Source organism: Miniopterus natalensis, chromosome 11 (assembly GCF_054644295.1).
Source record: "Miniopterus natalensis isolate mMinNat1 chromosome 11, mMinNat1.hap1, whole genome shotgun sequence".
Taxonomy (NCBI): domain Eukaryota; kingdom Metazoa; phylum Chordata; class Mammalia; order Chiroptera; family Miniopteridae; genus Miniopterus; species Miniopterus natalensis.
The window spans coordinates 45,891,658-45,915,429 of NC_142091.1; positions in this window are offsets into that span (position 1 = coordinate 45,891,658).

The following is a 23,772-nucleotide window of genomic DNA, read 5'->3' on the forward strand; positions in this document are numbered from 1 at the left end:
GTTATGTTGAGGGCTAGGGTTAGCGAGACGGTTAGGGTTAGGATGGGACCTAGGGTTAGGGTTATGTTGAGGGCTAGGGTTAGCGAGACCGTTAGGGTTAGGATGGGACCTAGGGTTAGGGTTATGTTGAGGGCTAGGGTTAGCAAGACGGTTAGGGTTAGGATGGGACCTAGGGTTAGGGTTATGTTGAGGGCTACGGTTAGCGAGACGTTTAGGGTTAGGATGGGACCTAGGGTTAGGGTTATGTTGAGGGCTAGGGTTAGCGAGACGGTTAGGGTTAGGATGGGACCTAGGGTTAGGGTTATGTTGAGGGCTAGGGTTAGCGAGACGGTTAGGGTTAGGATGGGACCTAGGGTTCGGGTTATGTTGAGGGCTAGGGTTAGCGAGACGGTTAGGGTTAGGAGGGGACCTAGGGTTAGGGTTATGTTGAGGGCTAGGGTTAGCGAGACGGTTAGGGTTAGGATGGGACCTAGGGTTCGGGTTATGTTGAGGGCTAGGGTTAGCGAGACGGTTAGGGTTAGGATGGGACCTAGGGTTAGGGTTATGTTGAGGGCTAGGGTTAGCGAGACCGTTAGGGTTAGGATGGGACCTAGGGTTAGGGTTATGTTGAGGGCTAGGGTTAGCGAGACGGTTAGGGTTAGGATGGGACCTAGGGTTAGGGTTATGTTGAGGCCTAGGGTTAGGGAGACGGTTAGGGTTAGGATGGGACCTAGGGTTAGGGTTATGTTGAGGGCTAGGGTTAGCGAGACGGTTAGGGTTCGGATGGGACCTAGGGTTAGGGTTAAGTTGAGGGCTAGGGTTAGCGAGACGGTTAGGGATAGGAGGGGACCTAGGGTTAGGGTTATGTTGAGGGCTAGGGTTAGCGAGACGGTTAGGGTTAGGATGGGACCTAGGGTTAGGGTTATGTTGAGGCCTAGGGTTAGCGAGACGGTTAGGGTTCGGATGGGACCTAGGGTTAGGGTTATGTTGAGGGCTAGGGTTAGCGAGACGGTTAGGGTTAGGATGGGACCTAGGGTTAGGGTTATGTTGAGGGCTAGGGTTAGCGAGACGGTTAGGGTTAGGATGGGACCTAGGGTTAGGGTTATGTTGAGGGCTAGGGTTAGCGAGACGGTTAGGGTTAGGATGGGACCTAGGGTTAGGGTTATGTTGAGGGCTAGGGTTAGCGAGACGGTTAGGGTTAGGATTGGACCTAGGGTTAGGGTTATGTTGAGGGCTAGGGTTAGCGAGACGGTTAGGGTTAGGATGGGACCTAGGGTTAGGGTTATGTTGAGGGCTAGGGTTAGCGAGACGGTTAGGGTTAGGATGGGACCTAGGGTTAGGGTTATGTTGATTGCTAGGGTTAGCGAGACGGTTAGGGTTCGGATGGGACCTAGGGTTAGGGTTAACTTGAGGGCTAGGGTTAGCGAGACGGTTAGGGTTAGGAGGGGACCTAGGGTTAGGGTTATGTTGAGGGCTAGGGTTAGCGAGACGGTTAGGGTTAGGATGGGACCTAGGGTTAGGGTTATGTTGAGGCCTAGGGTTAGCGAGATGGTTAGGGTTCGGATGGGACCTAGGGTTAGGGTTATGTTGAGGGCTAGGGTTAGCGAGACGGTTAGGGTTAGGATGGGACCTAGGGTTAGGGTTATGTTGAGGCCTAGGGTTAGCGAGACGGTTAGGGTTCGGATGGGACCTAGGGTTAGGGTTATGTTGAGGGCTAGGGTTAGCGAGACGGTTAGGGTTAGGATGGGACCTAGGGTTAGGGTTATGTTGAGGGCTAGGGTTAGCGAGACGGTTAGGGTTAGGATGGGACCTAGGGTTAGGGTTATGTTGTGGGCTAGGGTTAGCGAGACGGTTAGGGTTAGGATGGGACCTAGGGTTAGGGTTATGTTGAGGGCTAGGGTTAGCGAGACGGTTAGGGTTAGGATGGGACCTAGGGTTAGGGTTATGTTGAGGGCTAGAGTTAGCGAGACGGTTAGGGTTCGGATGGGACCTAGGGTTAGGGTTAACTTGAGGGCTAGGGTTAGCGAGACGGTTAGGGTTAGGAGGGGACCTAGGGTTAGGGTTATGTTGAGGGCTAGGGTTAGCGAGACGGTTAGGGTTAGGATGGGACCTAGGGTTAGGGTTATGTTGAGGCCTAGGGTTTGCGAGACGGTTAGGGTTCGGACGGGACCTAGGGTTAGGGTTATGTTGAGCGCTAGGGTTAGCGAGACGCTTAGGGTTCGGATCGGACCTAGGGTTAGGGTAATGTTGAGGGCTAGGGTTAGCGAGACGGTTAGGGTTAGGATGGGACCTAGGGTTAGGGTTATGTTGAGGGCTAGGGTTAGCGAGACGGTTAGGGTTAGGATGGGACCTAGGGTTAGGGTTATGTTGAGGGCTAGGGTTAGCGAGACGGTTAGGGTTAGGATGGGACCTAGGGTTAGGGTTATGTTGAGGGCTAGGGTTAGCGAGACGGTTAGGGTTAGGATGGGACCTAGGGTTAGGGTTATGTTGAGGGCTAGGGTTAGCGAGACGGTTAGGGTTAGGATGGGACCTAGGGTTAGGGTTATGTTGAGGGCTAGGGTTAGCGAGACGGTTAGGGTTAGGATGGGACCTAGGGTTAGGGTTATGTTGAGGGCTAGGGTTAGCGAGACGGTTAGGGTTAGGATGGGACCTAGGGTTAGGGTTATGTTGAGGGCTAGGGTTAGCGAGAGGGTTAGGGTTAGGATGGGACCTAGGGTTAGGGTTATGTTGAGGCCTAGGGTTAGCGAGACGGTTAGGGTTCGGATGGGACCTAGGGTTAGGGTTATGTTGAGCGCTAGGGTTAGCGAGACGGTTAGGGTTCGGATCGGACCTAGGGTTAGGGTTATGTTGAGGGCTAGGGTTAGCGAGACGGTTAGGGTTAGGATGGGACCTAGGGTTAGGGTTATGTTGAGGGCTAGGGTTAGCGAGACGGTTAGGGTTAGGATGGGACCTAGGGTTAGGGTTATGTTGAGGGCTAGGGTTAGCGAGACGGTTAGGGTTAGGATGGGACCTAGGGTTAGGGTTATGTTGAGGGCTAGGGTTAGCGACACGGTTAGGGTTAGGATGGGACCTAGGGTTAGGGTTATGTTGAGGGCTAGGGTTAGCGAGACGGTTAGGGTTAGGATGGGACCTAGGGTTAGGGTTATGTTGAGGGCTAGGGTTAGCGAGTCAGTTAGGGTTCGGATGGGACCTAGGATTAGGGTTATGTTGAGGGCTAGGGTTAGCGAGACGGTTAAGGTTAGGATGGGACCTAGGGTTAGGGTTAGGTTGAGGGCTAGGGTTAGCGAGACGGTTAGGGTTAGGATGGAACCTAGGGTTAGGGTTATGTTGAGGGCTAGGGTTAGCGAGACCGTTAGGGTTAGGATGGGACCTAGGGTTAGGGTTATGTTGAGGGCTAGGGTTAGCGAGACGGTTAGGGTTAGGATGGGACCTAGGGTTAGGGTTATGTTGAGGGCTAGGGTTAGCGAGACGGTTAGGGTTAGGATGGGACCTAGGGTTAGGGTTATGTTGAGGGCTAGGGTTAGCGAGACGGTTAGGGTTAGGATGGGACCTAGGGTTAGGGTTATGTTGAGGGCTAGGGTTAGCGAGACGGTTAGGGTTCGGATGGGACCTAGGGTTAGGGTTAAGTTGAGGGCTAGGGTTAGCGAGACGGTTAGGGTTAGGAGGGGACCTAGGGTTAGGGTTATGTTGAGGGCTAGGGTTAGTGAGACGGTTAGGGTTAGGATGGGACCTAGGGTTAGGGTTATGTTGAGGCCTAGGGTTAGCGAGACGGTTAGGGTTCGGATGGGACCTAGGGTTAGGGTTATGTTGAGGGCTAGGGTTAGCGAGACGGTTAGGGTTAGGATGGGACCTAGGGTTAGGGTTATGTTGAGGGCTAGGGTTAGCGAGACGGTTAGGGTTAGGATGGGACCTAGGTTTAGGGTTATGTGGAGGGCTAGGGTTAGCGAGACGGTTAGGGTTAGGATGGGACCTAGGGTTAGGGTTATGTTGAGGGCTAGGGTTAGCGAGACGGTTAGGGTTAGGATGGGACCTAGGGTTAGGGTTATGTTGAGGGCTAGGGTTAGCGAGACGGTTAGGGTTAGGATGGGACCTAGGGTTAGGGTTATGTTGAGGGCTAGGGTTAGCGCGACGGTTAGGGCTGGGATGGGACCTAGGGTTAGGGTTATGTTGAGGCCTAGGGTTAGCGAGACGGTTAGGGTTCGGATGGGACCTAGGGTTAGGGTTAAGTTGAGGGCTAGGGTTAGCGAGACGGTTAGGGTTAGGAGGGGACCTAGGGTTAGGGTTATGTTGAGGGCTAGGGTTAGCGAGACGGTTAGGGTTAGGATGGGACCTAGGGTTAGGGTTATGTTGAGGGCTAGGGTTAGCGAGACCGTTAGGGTTAGGATGGGACCTAGGGTTAGGGTTATGTTGAGGGCTAGGGTTAGCGAGACGGTTAGGGTTAGGATGGGACCTAGGGTTAGGGTTATGTTGAGGGCTAGGGTTAGCGAGACGGTTAGGGTTAGGATGGGACCTAGGGTTAGGGTTATGTTGAGGGCTAGGGTTAGAGAGACGGTTAGGGTTAGGATGGGACCTAGGGTTAGGGTTATGTTGAGGGCTAGGGTTAGCGAGACGGTTAGGGTTAGGATGGGACCTAGGGTTAGGGTTATGTTGAGGGCTAGGGTTAGCGAGACGGTTAGGGTTAGGATGGGACCTAGGGTTAGGGTTATGTTGAGGGCTAGGGTTAGAGAGACGGTTAGGGTTAGGATGGGACCTAGGGTTAGGGTTATGTTGAGGGATAGGCTTAGAGAGACGGTTGTGGATCGGATGGGACCTAGGTTTAGGGTTATGTTGAGGGCTAGGGTTAGAGAGAAGGTTAGGGTTAGGATGGGACCTAGGGTTAGGGTTATGTTGAGGGCTAGGGTTATCGAGCCGGTTAGAGTTCGGATGGGACATAGGGTTAGGGGTATGTTGAGGGCTAGGGTTAGCGAGACGGTTAGGGTTAGGATGGGACCTAGGGTTAGGGTTATGTTGAGGGCTAGGGTTATCGAGCCGGTTAGAGTTCAGATGGGACCTAGGGTTAGGGTTATGTTGAGGGCTAGGGTTAGCGAGACAGTTAGGGTTCGGATGGGACCTAGGATTAGGGTTATGTTGAAGGCTAGGGTTAGCGAGACGTTTAGGGTTAGGAGGGGACCTAGGGTTAGGGTTATGTTGAGGGCTAGGGTTAGCGAGAAGGTTAGAGTTAGGATGGGAACAAGGGTTAGGGTTATGTTGAGGGCTAGGGTTAGCGAGACGGTTGGGGTTAGGATGGGACCTAGGGTTAGGGTTATGTTGAGGGCTAGGGTTAGCGAGACGGTTAGGGTTAGGATGGGACCTAGGGTTAGGGTTATGTTGAGGGCTAGGGTTAGCGAGACGGTTAGGGTTAGGATGGGACCTAGGGTTAGGGTTATGTTGAGGGCTAGGGTTAGCCTGACGGTTAGGGTTAGGATGGGACCTAGGGTTAGGGTTATGTTAAGGGCTAGGTTTATACAGACGGTTGGGGTTCGGATGGGACCTAGGGTTAGGGTTATGTTGAGGGCTAGGGTTAGCGAGACGGTAGGGTTAGGATGGGACCTAGGATTAGGGTTATGTTGAGGGCTAGGGATAGCGAGACCGTTAGGGTTAGGATGGGACCTAGGGTTAGGGTTATGTTGATGGCTAGGGTTAGCGAGACGGTTAGGGTTAGGATGGGACCTAGGGTTAGGGTTATGTTGAGGGCTAGGGTTAGCGAGACGGTTAGGGTTAGGATGGGACCTAGGGTTAGGGTTATGTTGAGGGCTAGGGTTAGCGAGACGGTTAGGGTTAGGATGGGACCTAGGGTTAGGGTTATGTTGAGGGCTAGGGTTAGCGAGACGGTTAGGGTTAGGATGGGACCTAGGGTTAGGGTTATGTTGAGGGCTAGGGTTAGCGAGACGGTTAGGGTTAGGATGGGACCTAGGGTTAGGGTTATGTTGAGGGCTAGGGTTAGAGAGACGGTTAGGGTTAGGATGGGACCTAGGGTTAGGGTTATGTTGAGGGCTAGGCTTAGCGAGACGGTTGTGGTTCGGATGGGACCTAGGTTTAGGGTTATGTTGAGGGCTAGGGTTAGAGAGAAGGTTAGGGTTAGGATGGGACCTAGGGTTAGGGTTATGTTGAGGGCTAGGGTTATCGAGCCGGTTAGAGTTCGGATGGGACATAGGGTTAGGGGTATGTTGAGGGCTAGGGTTAGCGAGACGGTTAGGGTTAGGATGGCACCTAGGGTTAGGGTTATGTTGAGGGCTAGGGTTAGCGAAACGGTTAGGGTTAGGATGGGACCTAGGGTTAGGGTTATGTTGAGGGCTAGGGTTAGCGAGACGGTTAGGGTTAGGATGGGACCTAGGGTTAGGGTTATATTGAGGGCTAGGCTTAGCGAGACGGTTGTGGTTCGGATGGGACCTAGGTTTAGGGTTATGTTGAGGGCTAGGGTTAGAGAGAAGGTTAGGGTTAGGATGGGACCTAGGGTTAGGGTTATGTTGAGGGCTAGGGTTATCGAGCCGGTTAGAGTTCAGATGGGACCTAGGATTAGGGTTATGTTGAGGGCTAGGGTTAGCGAGACGGTTAGGGTTCGGATGGGACCTAGGGTTAGGGTTATGTTGAGGGCTAGGGTTAGCGAGACGGTTAGGGTTAGGATGGGACCTAGGGTTAGGGTTATGTTGAGGGCTAGGTTTAGCGAGACGGTTAGGGTTAGGATGGGACCTAGGGTTAGGGTTATGTTGAGGGCTAGGGTTAGCGAGACAGTTAGGGTTCGGATGGGACCTAGGGTTAGGGTTAAGTTGAGGGCTAGGGTTAGCGTGATGGTTAGGGTTAGGAGGGGACCTAGGGTTAGGGTTATGTTGAGGGCTAGGGTTAGCAAGACGGTTAGGGTTAGGATGGGACCTAGGGTTAGGGTTATGTTGAGGCCTAGGGTTAGCGAGACGGTTAGGGTTCGGATGGGACCTAGGATTAGGGTTAAGTTGAGGGCTAGGGTTAGCGAGACTGTTAGGGTTAGGATGGGACCTAGGGTTAGGGTTATGTTGAGGGCTAGGTTTAGCGAGACGGTTAGGGTTAGGATGGGACCTAGGGTTAGGGTTATGTTGAGGGCTAGGGTTAGAGAGACGGTTAGGGTTAGGATGGGACCTAGGGTTAGGGTTATGTTGAGGGCTAGGGTTAGCGAGACGGTTAGGGTTAGGATGGGACCTAGGGTTAGGGTTATGTTGAGGGCTAGGGTTAGCGAGACGGTTAGGGTTAGGATGGGACCTAGGGTTAGGGTTATGTTGAGGGCTAGGGTTAGCGAGACGGTTAGGGTTAGGATGGGACCTAGGGTTAGGGTTATGTTGAGGGCTAGGGTTAGCGAGACAGTTAGGGTTCGGATGGGACCTAGGATTAGGGTTATGTTGAGGGCTAGGGTTAGCGAGACGTTTAGGGTTAGGACGGGACCTAGGGTTAGGGTTATGTTGAGGGCTAGGGTTAGCGAGAAGGTTAGAGTTAGGATGGGACCTAGGGTTAGGGTTATGTTGAGGGCTAGGGTTAGCGAGACGGTTAGGGTTAGGATGGGACCTAGGGTTAGGGTTATGTTGAGGGCTAGGGTTAGCGAGTCGGTTAGGGTTAGGATGGGACCTAGGGATAGGGTTATGTTGAGGGCTAGGGTTAGCCTGACGGTTAGGGTTAGGATGGGACCTAGGGTTACGGTTATGTTAAGGGCTAGGTTTATAAAGACGGTTGGGGTTCGGATGGGACCTAGGGTTAGGGTTATGTTGAGGGCTAGGGTTAGCGAGACGGTTAGGGTTACGATGGGACCTAGGATTAGGGTTATGTTGAGGGCTAGGGATAGCGAGACGGTTAGGGTTAGGATGGGACCTAGGGTTAGGGTTATGTTGAGGCCTAGGGTTAGCGAGACGGTTAGGGTTCGGATGGGACCTAGGGTTAGGGTTATGTTGAGGGCTAGGGTTAGCGAGACGGTTAGGGTTCGGATGGGACCTAGGGTTAGGGTTAAGTTGAGGGCTAGGGTTAGCGAGACGGTTAGGGTTAGGAGGGGACCTAGGGTTAGGGTTATGTTGAGGGCTAGGTTTAGCGAGACGGTTAGGGTTAGGATGGGACCTAGGGTTAGGGTTATGTTGAGGCCTAGGGTTAGCGAGACGGTTAGGGTTCGGATGGGACCTAGGGTTAGGGTTATGTTGAGGGCTAGGGTTAGTGAGACGGTTAGGGTTAGGATGGGACCTAGGGTTAGGGTTATGTTGAGGGCTAGGGTTAGCGAGACGGTTAGGGTTAGGATGGGACCTAGGGTTAGGGTTATGTTGAGGGCTAGGGTTAGCGAGACGGTTAGGGTTTGGATGGGACCTAGGGTTAGGGTTATGTTGAGGGCTAGGGTTAGCGAGACGTTTAGGGTTAGGATGGGACCTAGGGTTAGGGTTATGTTGAGGGCTAGGGTTAGCAAGACGGTTAGTGTTAGGATGGGACCTAAGGTTAGGGTTATGTTGAGGGCTAGGGTTAGCGAGACGGTTAGGGTTAGGATGGGACCTAGGGTTAGGGTTATGTTGAGGGCTAGGGTTAGCGAGACGGTTAGGGTTAGGATGGGACCTAGGGTTAGGGTTATGTTGAGGGCTAGGCTTAGCGAGACGGTTGTGGTTCAGATGTGACCTAGGTTTAGGGTTATGTTGAGGGCTAGGGTTAGAGAGAAGGTTAGGGTTAGGATGGGACCTAGGGTTAGGGTTATGTTGAGGGCTAGGGTTATCGAGCCGGTTAGAGTTCAGATGGGACCTAGGATTAGGGTTATGTTGAGGGCTAGGGTTAGCGAGACGGTTAGGGTTAGGATGGGACCTAGGGTTAGGGTTATGTTGAGGGCTAGGTTTAGCGAGACGGTTAGGGTTAGGATGGGACCTAGGGTTAGGGTTATGTTGAGGCCTAGTGTTAGCGAGACGGTTAGGGTTCGGGTGGGACCTAGGGTTAGGGTTATGTTGAGGGCTAGGGTTAGCGAGACGGTTAGGGTTAGGATGGGACCTAGGGTTAGGGTTATGTTGAGGGCTAGGGTTAGCGAGACGGTTAGGGTTAGGATGGGACCTAGGGTTAGGGTTATGTTGAGGGCTAGGGTTAGCGAGACGGTTAGGGTTCGGATGGGACCTAGGGTTAGGGTTATGTTGAGGGCTAGGGTTAGCGAGACGGTTAGGGTTAGGATGGGACCTAGGGTTAGGGTTATGTTGAGGGCTAGGGTTAGCGAGACGGTTAGGGTTAGGATGGGACCTAGGGTTAGGGTTATGTTGAGGGCTAGGGTTAGCGAGACGGTTAGTGTTACGATGGGACCTAGGGTTAGGGTTATGTTGAGGGCTAGGGTTATCTAGCCGGTTAGAGTTCAGATGGGACCTAGGATTAGGGTTATGTTGAGGGCTAGGGTTAGCGAGACAGTTAGGGTTAGGATGGGACCTAGGGTTAGGGTTATGTTGAGGGCTAGGGTTAGCGAGACGGTTAGGGTTCAGATAGGACCTAGGGTTAGGGTTATGTTGAGGGCTAGGGTTAGCGTGACGGTTAGGGTTCGGATGGGACCTAGTGTTAGGGTTATGTTAAGGGCTAGGTTTAGAGAGACGGTTGGGGTTCGGATGGGACCTAGGGTTAGGGTTATGTTGAGGGCTAGGGTTAGCGAGACGGTTAGGGTTCGGATGGGACCTAGGGTTAGGGTTATGTTGAGGGCTAGGGTTAGCGAGACGGTTAGGGTTAGGAAGGGACCTAGGGTTAGGGTTATGTTGAGGCCTAGGGTTAGCAAGACGGTTAGGGTTCGGATGGGACCAAGGGTTAGGGTTATGTTGAGGGCTAGGGTTAGCGAGACGGTTAGGGTTTGGATGGGACCTAGGGTTAGGGTTATGTTGAGGGCTAGGGTTAGCGAGACGGTTAGGGTTAGGATGTGACCTAGGGTTAGGGTTATGTTGAGGGCTAGGTTTAGCGAGACAGTTAGGGTTCAGATATGACCTAGGGATAGGGTTATGTTGAGGTCTAGGGTTAGCGTGACGGTTAGGGTTCGGATGGGACCTAGGGTTAGGGTTATGTTAAGGACTAGGTTTATAGAGACGGTTGGGGTTCGGATGGGACCTAGGGTTAGGGATATGTTGAGGGCTAGGGTTAGCGAGACGGTTAGGGTTAGGATGGGACCTAGGGTTAGGGTTATGTTGAGGGCTAGGGTTAGCGAGACGGTTAGGGTTAGGATGGGACCTAGGGTTAGGGTTATGTTGAGGGCTAGGGTTAGCGAGACGGTTAGGGTTAGGATGGGACCTAGGGTTAGGGTTATGTTGAGGGCTAGGGTTAGCGAGACGGTTAGGGTTAGGATGGGACCTAGGGTTAGGGTTATGTTGAGGGCTAGGGTTAGCGAGACGGTTAGGGTTAGGATGGGACCTAGGGTTAGGGTTATGTTGAGGGCTAGGGTTAGCGAGACAGTTAGGGTTAGGATGGGACCTAGGGTTAGGGTTATGTTGAGGGCTAGGGTTAGCGAGACGGTTAGGGTTAGGATGGGACCTAGGGTTAGGGTTATGTTGAGGGCTAGGGTTAGCGAGACAGTTAGGGTTCGGATGGGACCTAGGGTTAGGGTTAAGTTGAGGGCTAGGTTTAGCGAGACGATTAGGCTTAGGAGGGGACCTAGGGTTAGGGTTATGTTGAGGGCTAGGGTTAGCGAGACGGTTAGGGTTAGGATGGGACCTAGGGTTAGGGTTATGTTTAGGCCTAGGGTTAGCGAGACGGTTAGGGTTCGGATGGGACCTAGGGTTAGGGTTATGTTGAGGGCTAGGGTTAGCGAGACGGTTAGGGTTCGGATGGGACCTAGGGTTAGGGTTATGTTGAGGGCTAGGGTTAGCGAGACGGTTAGGGTTAGGATGGGACCTAGGGTTAGGGTTATGTTGAGGGCTAGGGTTAGCGAGACGGTTAGGGTTAGGATGGGACCTAGGGTTAGGGTTATGTTGAGGGCTAGGGTTAGCGAGACGGTTAGGGTTAGGATGGGACCTAGGGTTAGGGTTATGTTGAGGGCTAGGGTTAGCGAGACGGTTAGGGTTAGGATGGGACCTAGGGTTAGGGTTATGTTGAGGGCTAGGGTTAGCGAGACGGTTAGGGTTCGGATGGGACCTAGGTTTAGGGTTATGTTGAGGGCTAGGGTTAGAGAGAAGGTTAGGGTTAGGATGGGACCTAGGGTTAGGGTTATGTTGAGGGCTAGGGTTATCGAGCCGGTTAGAGTTCGGATGGGACATAGGGTTAGGGGTATGTTGAGGGCTAGGGTTAGCGAGACGGTTAGGGTTAGGATGGGACCTAGGGTTAGGGTTATGTTGAGGGCTAGGGTTAGCGAAACGGTTAGGGTTAGGATGGGACCTAGGGTTAGGGTTATGTTGAGGGCTAGGTTTAGCGAGACGGTTAGGGTTAGGATGGGACCTAGGGTTAGGGTTATGTTGAGGGCTAGGCTTAGCGAGACGGTTGTGGTTCAGATGGGACCTAGGTTTAGGGTTATGTTGAGGGCTAGGGTTAGAGAGAAGGTTAGGGTTAGGATGGGACCTAGGGTTAGGGTTATGTTGAGGGCTAGGGTTATCGAGCCGGTTAGAGTTCAGATGGGACCTAGGATTAGGGTTATGTTGAGGGCTAGGGTTAGCGAGACGGTTAGGGTTAGGATGGGACCTAGGGTTAGGGTTATGTTGAGGGCTAGGGTTAGAGAGACGGTTAGGGTTAGGATGGGACCTAGGGTTAGGGTTATGTTGAGGGCTAGGTTTAGCGAGACGGTTAGGGTTCGGATGGGACCTAGGGTTAGGGTTATGTTGAGGGCTAGGGTTAGCGAGACGGTTAGGGTTAGGATGGGACCTAGGGTTAGGGTTATGTTGAGGGCTAGGGTTAGCGAGACGGTTAGCGTTAGGATGGGACCTTCGGTTAGGGTTATGTTGTGGGCTAGGGTTAGCGAGACGGTTAGGGTTAGGATGGGACCTAGGGTTAGGGTTATGTTGAGGGCTAGGTTTAGCGAGACGTTTAGGGTTAGGATGGGACCTAGGGTTAGGGTTATGTTGAGGGCTACGGTTAGCGAGACGTTTAGGGTTAGGATGGGACCTAGGGTTAGGGTTATGTTGAGGGCTAGGGTTAGCAAGACGGTTAGGGTTAGGATGGGACCTAGGGTTAGGGTTATGTTGAGGGCTAGGGTTAGCGAGACGGTTAGGGTTAGGATGGGACCTAGGGTTAGGGTTATGTTGAGAGCTAGGGTTAGCGAGACGGTTAGGGTTCGGATGGGACCTAGGGTTAGGGTTAAGTTGAGGGCTAGGGTTAGCGAGACGGTTAGGGTTAGGAGGGGACCTAGGGTTAGGGTTATGTTGAGGGCTAGGGTTAGCGAGACGGTTAGGGTTAGGATGGGACCTAGGGTTAGGGTTATGTTGAGGCCTAGGGTTAGCGAGACGGTTAGGGTTCGGATGGGACCTAGGGTTAGGGTTATGTTGAGGGCTAGGGTTAGCGAGACGGTTAGGGTTCGGATGGGACCTAGGGTTAGGGTTAAGTTGAGGGCTAGGGTTAGCGAGACGGTTAGGGTTAGGAGGGGACCTAGGGTTAGGGTTATGTTGAGGGCTAGGTTTAGCGAGACGGTTAGGGTTAGGATGGGACCTAGGGTTAGGGTTATGTTGAGGCCTAGTGTTAGCGAGACGGTTAGGGTTCGGATGGGACCTAGGGTTAGGGTTATGTTGAGGGCTAGGGTTAGCGAGACGGTTAGGGTTAGGATGGGACCTAGGGTTAGGGTTATGTTGAGGGCTAGGGTTAGCGAGACGGTTAGGGTTAGGATGGGACCTAGGGTTAGGGTTATGTTGAGGGCTAGGGTTAGCGAGACGGTTAGGGTTAGGATGGGACCTAGGGTTAGGGTTATGTTGAGGGCTAGGGTTAGCGAGACGTTTAGGGTTAGGATGGGACCTAGGGTTAGGGTTATGTTGAGGGCTACGGTTAGCCAGACGTTTAGGGTTAGGATGGGACCTAGGGTTAGGGTTATGTTGAGGGCTAGGGTTAGCAAGACGGTTAGGGTTAGGATGGGACCTAGGGTTAGGGTTATGTTGAGGGCTAGGGTTAGCGAGACGGTTAGGGTTAGGATGGGACCTAGGGTTAGGGTTATGTTGAGGGCTAGGGTTAGCGATACGGTTAGGGTTAGGATGGGACCTAGGGTTAGGGTTATGTTGAGGGCTAGGGTTAGCGAGACGGTTAGGGTTAGGATGGGACCTAGGGTTAGGGTTATGTTGAGGGCTAGGGTTAGCGAGACGGTTAGGGTTAGGATGGGACCTAGGGTTAGGGTTATGTTGAGGGCTAGGGTTAGCGAGACGGTTAGGGTTAGGATGGGACCTAGGGTTAGGGTTATGTTGAGGGCTAGGGTTAGCGAGACGGTTAGGGTTAGGATGGGACCTAGGGTTAGGGTTATGTTGAGGGCTAGGGTTAGCGAGACCGTTAGGGTTAGGATGGGACCTAGGGTTAGGGTTATGTTGAGGGCTAGGGTTAGCGAGACGGTTAGGGTTAGGATGGGACCTAGGGTTAGGGTTATGTTGAGGCCTAGGGTTAGCGAGACGGTTAGGGTTAGGATGGGACCTAGGGTTAGGGTTATGTTGAGGGCTAGGGTTAGCGAGACGGTTAGGGTTCGGATGGGACCTAGGGTTAGGGTTAAGTTGAGGGCTAGGGTTAGCGAGACGGTTAGGGTTAGGAGGGGACCTAGGGTTAGGGTTATGTTGAGGGCTAGGGTTAGCGAGACGGTTAGGGTTAGGATGGGACCTAGGGTTAGGGTTATGTTGAGGGCTAGGGTTAGCGAGACGGTTAGGGTTAGGATGGGACCTAGGGTTAGGGTTATGTTGAGGGCTAGGGTTAGCGAGACGGTTAGGGTTAGGATGGGACCTAGGGTTAGGGTTATGTTGAGGGCTAGGGTTAGCGAGACGGTTAAGGTTCGGATGGGACCTAGGGTTAGGGTTATGTTGAGGGCTAGGGTTAGCGAGACGGTTAGGGTTAGGATGGGACCTAGGGTTAGGGTTATGTTGAGGGCTAGGGTTAGCGAGACCGTTAGGGTTAGGATGGGACCTAGGGTTAGGGTTATGTTGAGGGCTAGGGTTAGCGAGACGGTTAGGGTTAGGATGGGACCTAGGGTTAGGGTTATGTTGAGGGCTAGGGTTAGCGAGACGGTTAGGGTTAGGATGGGACCTAGGGTTAGGGTTATGTTGAGGGCTAGGGTTAGCGAGACGGTTAGGGTTAGGATGGGACCTAGGGTTAGGGTTATGTTGAGGGCTAGGGTTAGCGAGACGGTTAGGGTTAGGATGGGACCTAGGGTTAGGGTTATGTTGAGGGCTAGGGTTAGCCTGACGGTTAGGGTTAGGATGGGACCTAGGGTTAGGGTTATGTTAAGGGCTAGGTTTATACAGACGGTTGGGGTTCGGATGGGACCTAGGGTTAGGGTTATGTTGAGGGCTAGGGTTAGCGAGACGGTAGGGTTAGGATGGGACCTAGGATTAGGGTTATGTTGAGGGCTAGGGATAGCGAGACCGTTAGGGTTAGGATGGGACCTAGGGTTAGGGTTATGTTGATGGCTAGGGTTAGCGAGACGGTTAGGGTTAGGATGGGACCTAGGGTTAGGGTTATGTTGAGGGCTAGGGTTAGCGAGACGGTTAGGGTTAGGATGGGACCTAGGGTTAGGGTTATGTTGAGGGCTAGGGTTAGCGAGACGGTTAGGGTTAGGATGGGACCTAGGGTTAGGGTTATGTTGAGGGCTAGGGTTAGCGAGACGGTTAGGGTTAGGATGGGACCTAGGGTTAGGGTTATGTTGAGGTCTAGGGTTAGCGAGACGGTTAGGGTTAGGATGGGACCTAGGGTTAGGGTTATGTTGAGGGCTAGGGTTAGAGAGACGGTTAGGGTTAGGATGGGACCTAGGGTTAGGGTTATGTTGAGGGCTAGGCTTAGCGAGACGGTTGTGGTTCGGATGGGACCTAGGTTTAGGGTTATGTTGAGGGCTAGGGTTAGAGAGAAGGTTAGGGTTAGGATGGGACCTAGGGTTAGGGTTATGTTGAGGGCTAGGGTTATCGAGCCGGTTAGAGTTCGGATGGGACATAGGGTTAGGGGTATGTTGAAGGCTAGGGTTAGCGAGACGGTTAGCGTTAGGATGGGACCTAGGGTTAGGGTTATGTTGAGGGCTAGGGTTAGCGAAACGGTTAGGGTTAGGATGGGACCTAGGGTTAGGGTTATGTTGAGGGCTAGGGTTAGCGAGACGGTTAGGGTTAGGATGGGACCTAGGGTTAGGGTTATATTGAGGGCTAGGCTTAGCGAGACGGTTGTGGTTCGGATGGGACCTAGGTTTAGGGTTATGTTGAGGGCTAGGGTTAGAGAGAAGGTTAGGGTTAGGATGGGACCTAGGGTTAGGGTTATGTTGAGGGCTAGGGTTATCGAGCCGGTTAGAGTTCAGATGGGACCTAGGATTAGGGTTATGTTGAGGGCTAGGGTTAGCGAGACGGTTAGGGTTCGGATGGGACCTAGGGTTAGGGTTATGTTGAGGGCTAGGGTTAGCGAGACGGTTAGGGTTAGGATGGGACCTAGGGTTAGGGTTATGTTGAGGGCTAGGTTTAGCGAGACGGTTAGGATTAGGATGGGACCTAGGGTTAGGGTTATGTTGAGGGCTAGGGTTAGCGAGACAGTTAGGGTTCGGATGGGACCTAGGGTTAGGGTTAAGTTGAGGGCTAGGGTTAGCGTGATGGTTAGGGTTAGGAGGGGACCTAGGGTTAGGGTTATGTTGAGGGCTAGGGTTAGCAAGACGGTTAGGGTTAGGATGGGACCTAGGGTTAGGGTTATGTTGAGGCCTAGGGTTAGCGAGACGGTTAGGGTTCGGATGGGACCTAGGATTAGGGTTAAGTTGAGGGCTAGGGTTAGCGAGACGGTTAGGGTTAGGATGGGACCTAGGGTTAGGGTTATGTTGAGGGCTAGGTTTAGCGAGACGGTTAGGGTTAGGATGGGACCTAGGGTTAGGGTTATGTTGAGGGCTAGGGTTAGCGAGACGGTTAGGGTTAGGATGGGACCTAGGGTTAGGGTTATGTTGAGGGCTAGGGTTAGCGAGACGGTTAGGGTTAGGATGGGACCTAGGGTTAGGGTTATGTTGAGGGCTAGGGTTAGCGAGACGGTTAGGGTTAGGATGGGACCTAGGGTTAGGGTTATGTTGAGGGCTAGGGTTAGCGAGACGGTTAGGGTTAGGATGGGACCTAGGGTTAGGGTTATGTTGAGGGCTAGGGTTAGCGAGACAGTTAGGGTTCGGATGGGACCTAGGATTAGGGTTATGTTGAGGGCTAGGGTTAGCGAGACGTTTAGGGTTAGGACGGGACCTAGGGTTAGGGTTATGATGAGGGCTAGGGTTAGCGAGAAGGTTAGAGTTAGGATGGGACCTAGGGTTAGGGTTATGTTGAGGGCTAGGGTTAGCGAGACGGTTAGGGTTAGGATGGGACCTAGGGTTAGGGTTATGTTGAGGGCTAGGGTTAGCGAGACGGTTAGGGTTAGGATGGGACCTAGGGATAGGGTTATGTTGAGGACTAGGGTTAGCCTGACGGTTAGGGTTAGGATGGGACCTAGGGTTACGGTTATGTTAAGGGCTAGGTTTATAGAGACGGTTGGGGTTCGGATGGGACCTAGGGTTAGGGTTATGTTGAGGGCTAGGGTTAGCGAGACGGTTAGGGTTAGGATGGGACCTAGGATTAGGGTTATGTTGAGGGCTAGGGATAGCGAGACGGTTAGGGTTAGGATGGGACCTAGGGTTAGGGTTATGTTGAGGCCTAGGGTTAGCGAGACGGTTAGGGTTCGGATGGGACCTAGGGTTAGGGTTATGTTGAGGGCTAGGGTTAGCGAGACGGTTAGGGTTCGGATGGGACCTAGGGTTAGGGTTAAGTTGAGGGCTAGGGTTAGCGAGACGGTTAGGGTTAGGAGGGGACCTAGGGTTAGGGTTATGTTGAGGGTTAGGTTTAGCGAGACGGTTAGGGTTAGGATGGGACCAAGGGTTAGGGTTATGTTGAGGCCTAGGGTTAGCGAGACGGTTAGGGTTCGGATGGGACCTAGGGTTAGGGTTATGTTGAGGGCTAGGGTTAGTGAGATGGTTAGGGTTAGGATGGGACCTAGGGTTAGGGTTATGTTGAGGGCTAGGGTTAGCGAGACGGTTAGGGTTAGGATGGGACCTAAGGTTAGGGTTATGTTGAGGGCTAGGGTTAGCGAGACGGTTAGGGTTTGGATGGGACCTAGGGTTAGGGTTATGTTGAGGGCTAGGGTTAGCGAGACGTTTAGGGTTAGGATGGGACCTAGGGTTAGGGTTATGTTGAGGGCTAGGGTTAGCAAGACGGTTAGTGTTAGGATGGGACCTAAGGTTAGGGTTATGTTGAGGGCTAGGGTTAGCGAGACGGTTAGGGTTAGGATGGGACCTAGGGTTAGGGTTATGTTGAGGGCTAGGGTTAGCGAGACGGTTAGGGTTAGGAGGGGACCTAGGGTTAGGGTTATGTTGAGGACTACGGTTAGCGAGACGTTTAGGGTTAGGATGGGACCTAGGGTTAGGGTTATGTTGAGGGCTAGGGTTAGCAAGACGGTTAGTGTTAGGATGGGACCTAAGGTTAGGGTTATGTTGAGGGCTAGGGTTAGCGAGACGGTTAGGGTTAGGATGGGACCTAGGGTTAGGTTTATGTTGAGGGCTAGGGTTAGCGAGACGGTTAGGGTTAGGAGGGGACCTAGGGTTAGGGTTATGTTGAGGACTAGGGTTAGCGAGACGGTTAGGGTTAGGATGGGACCTAGGGTTAGGGTTATGTTGAGGGCTAGGGTTAGCGAGACGGTTAGGGTTAGGATGGGACCTAGGGTTAGGGTTATGTTGAGGGCTAGGCTTAGCGAGACGGTTGTGGTTCGGATGGGACCTAGGTTTAGGGTTATGTTGAGGGCTAGGGTTAGAGAGAAGGTTAGGGTTAGGATGGGACCTAGGGTTAGGGTTATGTTGAGGGCTAGGGTTATCGAGCCGGTTAGAGTTCGGATGGGACATAGGGTTAGGGGTATGTTGAGGGCTAGGGTTAGCGAGACGGTTAGGGTTAGGATGGGACCTAGGGTTAGGGTTATGTTGAGGGCTAGGGTTAGCGAAACGGTTAGGGTTAGGATGGGACCTAGGGTTAGGGTTATGTTGAGGGCTAGGTTTAGCGAGACGGTTAGGGTTAGGATGGGACCTAGGGTTAGGGTTATGTTGAGGGCTAGGCTTAGCGAGACGGTTGTGGTTCAGATGGGACCTAGGTTTAGGGTTATGTTGAGGGCTAGGGTTAGAGAGAAGGTTAGGGTTAGGATGGGACCTAGGGTTAGGGTTATGTTGAGGGCTAGGGTTATCGAGCCGGTTAGAGTTCAGATGGGACCTAGGATTAGGGTTATGTTGAGGGCTAGGGTTAGCGAGACGGTTAGGGTTAGGAGGGGACCTAGGGTTAGGGTTATGTTGAGGGCTAGGTTTAGCGAGACGGTTAGGGTTAGGATGGGACCTAGGGTTAGGGTTATGTTGAGGCCTAGTGTTAGCGAGACGGTTAGGGTTCGGATGGGACCTAGGGTTAGGGTTATGTTGAGGGCTAGGGTTAGCGAGACGGTTAGGGTTAGGATGGGACCTAGGGTTAGGGTTATGTTGAGGGCTAGGGTTAGCGAGACGGTTAGGGTTAGGATGGGACCTAGGGTTAGGGTTATGTTGAGGGCTAGGGTTAGCGAGACGGTTAGGGTTAGGATGGGACCTAGGGTTAGGGTTATGTTGAGGGCTAGGGTTAGCGAGACGTTTAGGGTTAGGATGGGACCTAGGGTTAGGGTTATGTTGAGGGCTACGGTTAGCCAGACGTTTAGGGTTAGGATGGGACCTAGGGTTAGGGTTATGTTGAGGGCTAGGGTTAGCAAGACGGTTAGGGTTAGGATGGGACCTAGGGTTAGGGTTATGTTGAGGGCTAGGGTTAGCGAGACGGTTAGGGTTAGGATGGGACCTAGGGTTAGGGTTATGTTGAGGGCTAGGGTTAGCGAGACGGTTAGGGTTAGGATGGGACCTAGGGTTAGGGTTATGTTGAGGGCTAGGGTTAGCGAGACGGTTAGGGTTAGGATGGGACCTAGGGTTAGGGTTATGTTGAGGGCTAGGGTTAGCGAGACGGTTAGGGTTAGGATGGGACCTAGGGTTAGGGTTATGTTGAGGGCTAGGGTTAGCGAGACGGTTAGGGTTAGGATGGGACCTAGGGTTAGGGTTATGTTGAGGGCTAGGGTTAGCGAGACGGTTAGGGTTAGGATGGGACCTAGGGTTAGGGTTATGTTGAGGGCTAGGGTTAGCGAGACCGTTAGGGTTAGGATGGGACCTAGGGTTAGGGTTATGTTGAGGGCTAGGGTTAGCGAGACGGTTAGGGTTAGGATGGGACCTAGGGTTAGGGTTATGTTGAGGCCTAGGGTTAGCGAGACGGTTAGGGTTAGGATGGGACCTAGGGTTAGGGTTATGTTGAGGGCTAGGGTTAGCGAGACGGTTAGGGTTCGGATGGGACCTAGGGTTAGGGTTAAGTTGAGGGCTAGGGTTAGCGAGACGGTTAGGGTTAGGAGGGGACCTAGGGTTAGGGTTATGTTGAGGGCTAGGGTTAGCGAGACGTTTAGGGTTAGGATGGGACCTAGGGTTAGGGTTATGTTGAGGCCTAGGGTTCGCGAGACGGTTAGGGTTCGGATGGGACCTAGGGTTAGGGTTATGTTGAGGGCTAGGGTTAGCGAGACGGTTAAGGTTCGGATGGGACCTAGGGTTAGGGTTATGTTGAGGGCTAGGGTTAGCGAGACGGTTAGGGTTAGGATGGGACCTAGGGTTAGGGTTATGTTGAGGGCTAGGGTTAGCGAGACGGTTAGGGTTAGGATGGGACCTAGGGTTAGGGTTATGTTGAGGGCTAGGGTTAGCGAGACGGTTAGGGTTAGGATGGGACCTAGGGTTAGGGTTATGTTGAGGGCTAGGGTTAGCGAGACGGTTAGGGTTAGGATGGGACCTAGGGTTAGGGTTATGTTGAGGGCTAGGGTTAGCGAGACGGTTAGGGTTAGGATGGGACCTAGGGTTAGGGTTATGTTGAGGGCTAGGGTTAGCGAGACGGTTAGGGTTAGGATGGGACCTAGGGTTAGGGTTATGTTGAGGGCTAGGGTTAGCGAGACGGTTAGGGTTAGGATGGGACCTAGGGTTAGGGTTATGTTGAGGGCTAGGGTTAGCGAGACGGTTAGGGTTAGGATGGGACCTAGGGTTAGGGTTATGTTGAGGGCTAGGGTTAGCGAGACCGTTAGGGTTAGGATGGGACCTAGGGTTAGGGTTATGTTGAGGGCTAGGGTTAGCGAGACGGTTAGGGTTAGGATGGAACCTAGGGTTAGGGTTATGTTGAGGGCTAGGGTTAGCGAGACCGTTAGGGTTAGGATGGGACCTAGGGTTAGGGTTATGTTGAGGGCTAGGGTTAGCGAGACGGTTAGGGTTAGGATGGGACCTAGGGTTAGGGTTATGTTGAGGGCTAGGGTTAGCGAGACGGTTAGGGTTAGGATGGGACCTAGGGTTAGGGTTATGTTGAGGGCTAGGGTTAGCGAGACGGTTAGGGTTAGGATGGGACCTAGGGTTAGGGTTATGTTGAGGGCTAGGGTTAGCGAGACGGTTAGGGTTAGGATGGGACCTAGGGTTAGGGTTATGTTCAGGGCTAGGGTTAGCGAGACGGTTAGGGTTCGGATGGGACCTAGGGTTAGGGTTATGTTGAGGGCTAGGGTTAGCGAGACGGTTAGGGTTCGGATGGGACCAAGGGTTAGGGTTATGTTCAGGGCTAGGGTTAGCGAGACGGTTAGGGTTCGGATGGGACCTAGGGTTAGGGTTATGTTCAGGGCTAGGGTTAGCGAGACGGTTAGGGTTAGGATGGGACCTAGGGTTAGGGTTATGTTGAGGCCTAGGGTTAGCGAGACGGTTAGGGTTCGGATGGGACCAAGGGTTAGGGTTATGTTGAGGGCTAGGGTTAGCGAGACGGTTAGGGTTAGGATGGGACCTAGGGTTAGGGTTATGTTGAGGGCTAGGGTTAGCGAGACGGTTAGGGTTAGGATGGGACCTAGGGTTAGGGTTATGTAGAGGGCTAGGGTTAGCGAGACGGTTAGGGTTCAGATAGGACCTAGGGATAGGGTTATGTTGAGGGCTAGGTTTAGCGTGACGGTTAGGGTTCGGATGGGACCTAGGGTTAGGGTTATGTTAAGGGCTAGGTTTATAGAGACGGTTGGGGTTCGGATGGGACCTAGGGTTAGGGTTATGTTGAGGGCTAGGGTTAGCGAGACGGTTAGGGTTAGGATGGGACCTAGGATTAGGGTTATGTTGAGGGCTAGGGTTAGCGAAACGGTTAGGGTTAGGATGGGACCTAGGGTTAGGGTTATGTTGAGGCCTAGGGTTAGCGAGTCGGTTAGGGTTCGGATGGGACCTAGGGTTAGGGTTATGTTGAGGGCTAGGGTTAGCGAGACGGTTAGGGTTAGGATGGGACCTAGGGTTAGGGTTATGTTGAGGGCTAGGGTTAGCGAGACGGTTAGGGTTAGGATGGGACCTAGGGTTAGGGTTATGTTGAGGGCTAGGGTTAGCGAGACGGTTAGGGTTAGGATGGGACCTACGGTTAGGGTTATGTTGAGGGCTAGGTTTAGCGAGACGGTTAGGGTTAGGATGGGACCTAGGGTTAGGGTTATGTTGAGGGCTAGGGTTAGCGAGACAGTTAGGGTTAGGATGGGACCTAGGGTTAGGGTTATGTTGAGGGCTAGGGTTAGCGAGACAGTTAGGGTTCGGTTGGGAACTAGGGTTAGGGTTATGTTGAGGGCTAGGGTTAGCGAGACGGTTAGTGTTAGGAGGGGACCTAGGGTTAGGGTTATGTTGAGGGCTAGGGTTAGCGAGACGGTTAGGGTTCGGATGGGACCTAGGGTTAGGGTTAACTTGAGGGCTAGGGTTAGCGATACGGTTAGGGTTAGGAGGGGACCTAGGGTTAGGGTTATGTTGAGGGCTAGGGTTAGCGAGACGGTTAGGGTTCGGATGGGACCTAGGGTTAGGGTTAACTTGAGGGCTAGGGTTAGCGATACGGTTAGGGTTAGGAGGGGACCTAGGGTTAGGGTTATGTTGAGGGCTAGGGTTAGCGAGACGGTTAGGGTTCGGATGGGACCTAGGGTTAGGGTTAACTTGAGGGCTAGGGTTAGCGAGACGGTTAGGGTTAGGAGGGGACCTAGGGTTAGGGTTATGTTGAGGGCTAGGGTTAGCGAGACGGTTAGGGTTAGGATGGGACCTAGGGTTAGGGTTATGTTGAGGGCTAGGGTTAGCGAGACGGTTAGGGTTCGGATGGGACCTAGGGTTAGGGTTAACTTGAGGGCTAGGGTTAGCGAGACGGTTAGGGTTAGGAGGGGACCTAGGGTTAGGGTTATGTTGAGGGCTAGGGTTAGCGAGACGGTTAGGGTTAGGATGGTTCCTAGGGTTAGGGTTATGTTGAGGCCTAGGGTTAGCGAGACGGTTAGGGTTCGGATGGGACCTAGGGTTAGGGTTATGTTGAGCGCTAGGGTTAGCGAGACGGTTAGGGTTCGGATCGGACCTAGGGTTAGGGTTATGTTGAGGGCTAGGGTTAGCGAGACGGTTAGGGTTAGGATGGGACCTAGGGTTAGGGTTATGTTGAGGGCTAGGGTTAGCGAGACGGTTAGGGTTAGGATGGGACCTAGGGTTAGGGTTATGTTGAGGGCTAGGGTTAGCGAGACGGTTAGGGTTAGGATGGGACCTAGGGTTAGGGTTATGTTGAGGGCTAGGGTTAGCGAGACGGTTAGGGTTAGGATGGGACCTAGGGTTAGGGTTATGTTGAGGGCTAGGGTTAGCGAGACGGTTAGGGTTAGGATGGGACCTAGGGTTAGGGTTATGTTGAGGGCTAGGGTTAGCGAGTCAGTTAGGGTTCGGATGGGACCTAGGATTAGGGTTATGTTGAGGGCTAGGGTTAGCGAGACGGTTAAGGTTAGGATGGGACCTAGGGTTAGGGTTATGTTGATGGCTAGGGTTAGCGAGACGGTTAGGGTTAGGATGGAACCTAGGGTTAGTTTTATGTTGAGGGCTAGGGTTAGCGAGACCGTTAGGGTTAGGATGGGACCTAGGGTTAGGGTTATGTTGAGGGCTAGGATTAGCGAGACGGTTAGGGTTAGGATGGGACCTAGGGTTAGGGTTATGTTGAGGGCTAGGGTTAGCGAGACCGTTAGGGTTAGGATGGGACCTAGGGTTAGGGTTATGTTGAGGGCTAGGGTTAGCGAGACGGTTAGGGTTAGGATGGGACCTAGGGTTAGGGTTATGTTGAGGGCTAGGGTTAGCGAGACGGTTAGGGTTAGGATGGGACCTAGGGTTAGGGTTATGTTGAGGGCTAGGGTTAGCGAGACGGTTAGGGTTAGGATGGGACCTAGGGTTAGGGTTATGTTGAGGGCTAGGGTTAGCGAGACGGTTAGGGTTAGGATGGGACCTAGGGTTAGGGTTATGTTGAGGGCTAGGGTTAGCGAGACGGTTAGGGTTCGGATGGGACCAAGGGTTAGGGTTATGTTGAGGGCTAGGGTTAGCGAGACGGTTAGGGTTAGGATGGGACCTAGGGTTAGGGTTATGTTGAGGCCTAGGGTTAGCGAGACGGTTAGGGTTCGGATGGGACCAAAGGTTAGGGTTATGTTGAGGGCTAGGGTTAGCGAGACGGTTAGGGTTAGGATGGGACCTAGGGTTAGGGTTATGTTGAGGGCTAGGGTTAGCGAGACGGTTAGGGTTAGGATGGGACCTAGGGTTAGGGTTATGTAGAGGGC